Here is a 4,738-nt window from a genome sequence, read left to right on the forward strand (position 1 = left end):
CTGGCTGTGAGATGCACAGATATGTGTAACAGAGGGCTGGTTTTCAAAGTTCACTCTTTCTGCATGAGATGGTCCTGCCACATCACTGTGACGGCCTCTTTTTACAATATCAGCATAACCCACCTGTGGGGCACTTGACACCTCAGGTTGGTCTCTATGGTTTACCTGATGATCATTAAATTCATGCTGCAATCCAATCTTTACAGCATCTGCATAGGATACCTGTTGTACATGTGCAGGAACATGTTGACCTGCCTGTTTCACACCATCAGCATTGGTCTTTGCAGACACAAAGTCTTCTGCAGAGCTCTGAGGAAAATCACACAGCTTGTTCACATGTTGGTACTTCATGAAACTCATGGAACTTCTTCCAGCGTTGTTTTGCAGCTTGTGACTTTTTCTGCTTCCTTGGCATTTTTACACAAGTGTTTCTCTTAGTCTTTAGAAAATATGTTTATAAAATAAGAGTGGCACAGAGCAGGAGATGTTTTCTTTGTCTTTATATTTCAGTTTTTATTTCTCAGAAACAGATGTCTTTGTTTGTTTGACAGTTTGTCAGTCGAGAGAATAATATGCACTCTCTTTATTGGCTTGGCACAACTTAGCAGCAAGCGCAAAGTGAAAAACAGCTAGAGAGAAAATTTAGAAGAGAGAACAGACAGAGCAGGAGAAACACGGCTGGGAAATCACAATCAAACCGTGAATTAGAGTTTTCTTTATTTGTTCAGTTTGTTCTCAGGTAGAGGCAATATGCACTCTTTATTGCTTTAATGGCTTGGCATTTTTCAGCAGCAAGCCAAGAGTGAAAAACAGGTAGAGAGAAAATTTAGCAGAGAGAACAGACAGAGCAGGAGAGACACGGCTTTAAATCAAACCGCAGAGTTTTCTTTGTTTGTTCAGTTTGTTCTCAGGTTGAGGCAAAATATGCACTCTTTATTGCTTTATTGGCTTGTGCATTTTTCAGCAGCAAGCCAAAGAGTGAAAAACAGGTAGAGAGAAAATTTAGCAGAGAGAACAGACAGAGCAGGAGAGACGCGGCTTTAAATCAAACCGCAATAAGATTCTTGGTTTGGCAAAATTTCTCACAAACCACAGGGTGAAATACAGATGGAAAGAAGGCAGAGACAACAGGTGGAGTAGGACAGAAGATAGAGGGGTTGGGGGGTTGGGATGTGAGATAGAAGACTGGAGATCTGGTCCTTGTTCTTCTTCTGCACACTGTGAACAAAAAACAAGAAAAAATAATAATTTTAATAAAATTATATCACATGGTAATTGTATGAACTAATTGTGACTACTGAAAAAGGACAAAACAAATATTCAAGCTAAACTGTTGTCGGCTGCCATGTGCAAAAAGTTGCACAATTTGGCACTTTTTAAAAGAATAAATATTTAATTAAATTCAGCAATAATATTTTTAAATACAAATATGATTGAGTGAATTGTTAACTAATCACATGTAATGTGCAAAAATGTACGAAAAAAATATTTTAGCCCAATTGTTAAGCTGAACTTATGTGTATTTATTATAAAAATGTGTTTAAAAGGTCTAGCACAAAGTTTGAACCCATCACTTTAAAGCTTATATTAGTCAGACTCTTTTTTTAAAATTTTGGTGTACTTCTCTAACAGTATGTGCACACCTACCAGGCAAAGCACAGATGTGAGTCAAGTTCCTGAAAGTGTAAGACAAGAAATAACATGTTAGTTGTCTGTACAGTGTTATCAGACTAACAAAAAAACAAAGCCCACACGACATGATACACTGAACTTATAGTCAGCAGGGTAATTATAGAGTAATATAGCACACCAGCTGATACAGCAGCCATTTTATAATTCAAACTAATTAACTGAAGTATTTATTTAAGTACTTATATAAGGCTACTGTTAGACTGTTACTAGCCTTAGCATCGCTGCTAACGCTAGCATTCCTGCTAGCGTTAGCACTTCAGTTAGTGTTAGCACTGCTGGTAGAACTAGCACTCTTACTGTTAAAACTGAGGCACAATGGCAATAATAAAGCTCATTTGTTACTTTTGTCTCACTGACCGCCAATAAATATCACAGGAATATCACAGGAATATTCTTTTTGTCAGTTAAAAACTGCTAAGGCTAGTGTTGGCACTATAGCTAGCGTTAGCATTGATGCTAGCATTAGCATCGAAGCTAGCATTAGCACTGCTACTAACAGCAAAAGTCATAAAGTACTCTTACTGTTAAAACTGAGGCACAATGGCAATAATAAATCTCATTTGTTACTTTTGTCTCACTGACCGCCAATAAATATCACAGGAATATCACAGGAATATTCTTTTTGTCAGTTAAAAACTGCTAAGGCTAGTGTTGGCACTATAGCTAGCGTTAGCATTGATGCTAGCATTAGCATCGAAGCTAGCATTAGCACTGCTACTAACAGCAAAAGTCATAAAGTACTCTTACTGTTAAAACTGAGGCACAATGGCAATAATAAATCTCATTTGTTACTTTTGTCTCACTGACCGCCAATAAATATCACAGGAATATCACAGGAATATTCTTTTTGTCAGTTAAAAACTGCTAAGGCTAGTGTTGGCACTATAGCTAGCGTTAGCATTGATGCTAGCATTAGCATCGAAGCTAGCATTAGCACTGCTACTAACAGCAAAAGTCATAAAGTACTCTTACTGTTAAAACTGAGGCACAATGGCAATAATAAATCTCATTTGTTACTTTTGTCTCACTGACCGCCAATAAATATCACAGGAATATCACAAGAATATTCTTTTTGTCAGTTAACAACTGCTAAGGCTAGTGTTAGCACTATAGCTAGCATTAGCATTGAAGCTAGCGTTAGCACTGCTGCTAACAGCAAAAGTCATAAACCTATATAAATGGTAGCAAAGGTTATTCTTTTTTTGCTTTCTTTATTCTTTGAACTCTGTTGAACTTTAAAAAGACTTGATATGTGAGTTTAAATGTCAAACATGTATTTTTACCATCATAAAATTAAAACAATGCTGTACTGAGTGTATTGTACTTACCACAGCAGAGAGCAAAGCGGAATGACGGCAGTTGGTGCAGTGATTAGTTAAAGACTGATGAGGCGTTCAGGTGGTGCTTGGAAATTTGAGCATCAGTTTGAACATCAATAATGAGCATATATATTTCTCTGTCATAGAGAGACAGAGAAAAAAATACACAAGACTCACCAGCATACAAATTGGTACTTTTTCTCTTTATGTCACTCATTCGCTTATACTCAGGAAAGAGGGCAACTGGCATTAAATTAGCAAATAAAAAGTATGTCATCTTGAACTGTTTTATGGATTTTATTTTAAGACTACTTTGAGCGTATTCGTGGGGAGATAAACTATACAGACTAAAAACAGAGACATTAAATGAGATTCGATTATTTAAAATGTGGGAAAATACACTACAGACAGGTAGATGCTGTGAGCTTTAATTATCCAGTCAGAAAAGATTATTTTAAAGTCATCAACTGACTAAAACTGCCGAGGTATGAAAAACCTGTGTGGAGAAGACAAGTCCACCAATACACAATCAACTTGAATTTAACAGGGCAATAATTCAGGGCTCTATTCAGTTAGCCTATATTAACTACTGACATACTGTTAATCTGTGGCAAAAGCCTGTCAAACCTGTCTTATTGTACCTATTGAAAAAGTTAATCTTACTACAACTGCTTAGATGTAACACACATTTTTGATTTAATCTTGGCAGAGTGAGAGACAGAGCTCGTTAAGCAGGCAGGTGTGAGCCTGGTTGCTATAGTGACTGCACCCAAGGGCTCCATACACACGGACACAGACATGCACCTCACTTTTGCTGCTTAAAATGAACAGAAAAGTCAGGCCGAAACAAATCGTTCCCAAATTAAAAGTACAAGTCGTATTGACAAAATTCTTTCACCGTGAGCGACAGCAGCTTCTAGTCTACTGAATTCTCAGTTTTCATGCCTGTGGAGTTTATTATATGGACGTGGTGACAGTGTAAAGACACCATGCTCTTCTGATTTTCAAACGAACCTTCTGAGCCATTTTAACATTAGAGTCTATGGAAGAGTTGGAAGGAGGAGGCTGTGCATTGGTGACATTTATGAAAGAACCGTAACACCTAGGACAATAGTAAACACATTGGATGAAAGAGGACAGCCATGGCTACGTTTTGAGGGTAAAATCATACCTGTAGAGCAAACGCTGCGGACACAGCAGCAGTTTTAAAAAAGATTTTAAGATTAATTTTTTTGCTCCTCTCACTCTAGCAGTTGAGCTGCCTCACTCTAGCCCCAACATTCCGTCCCATACACACCCATTATAAACTCTGAAACGGGTGAAAAAACATCATGAAACTTAAACTGGAACTGAAGAAAAAGTATAATAGATATTGAAAAGATAAATACAAGTTGAATAGTTGAATGTCTTGTCTTCGTTTTAAAGTTTGAATGGTGACTCTATGTGAACGTATGTGGAAGTAGTAAGAGTTTAAAAATGAGTAAGTTGAATGAGGATTTGAAGGGTCTCCCCATTGAAATACATGGGAAATTTTTGTTGAATAAAGTTGAATAAAATTAAAAATATAAATGTTAAAAATGAGAAAAATAGAAGCAGTCATGTCCAAAAGAATAGGAATCTAACGGTGTTTGAATGGTTTTTCTAAGTTGAACGGTTTTGAAGGAGTGAGATGCCAAAAAACGTACGGAATATATAATAATAATAACTAGAAAAATTTGCATTTCCTG

At 36.8% G+C, this 4,738-nt stretch overlaps 1 long non-coding RNA gene across 1 annotated transcript; it reads right to left on the reverse strand.

Annotated features, from left to right (window-relative positions):
* Positions 1–485: 485 nt before the first annotated feature.
* Positions 486–3,444, reverse strand: LOC147310754 (uncharacterized). The gene is made up of 3 exons (XR_015125496.1): positions 3,021–3,444; positions 1,648–1,676; positions 486–1,218 (listed from the first exon to the last, which is right to left on the reverse strand). It is a non-coding gene; the product is annotated as an uncharacterized LOC147310754 (long non-coding RNA).
* Positions 3,445–4,738: the final 1,294 nt, after the last annotated feature.

This window comes from Aulonocara sp. 'chitande type north' Nkhata Bay, linkage group LG16 (genome assembly GCF_057382095.1).
Source record: "Aulonocara sp. 'chitande type north' Nkhata Bay isolate Kocher_YH1m ecotype deep benthic linkage group LG16, A_spYH_male_GT1.1, whole genome shotgun sequence".
Classification (NCBI taxonomy): Eukaryota; Metazoa; Chordata; class Actinopteri; order Cichliformes; family Cichlidae; genus Aulonocara; species Aulonocara sp. 'chitande type north' Nkhata Bay.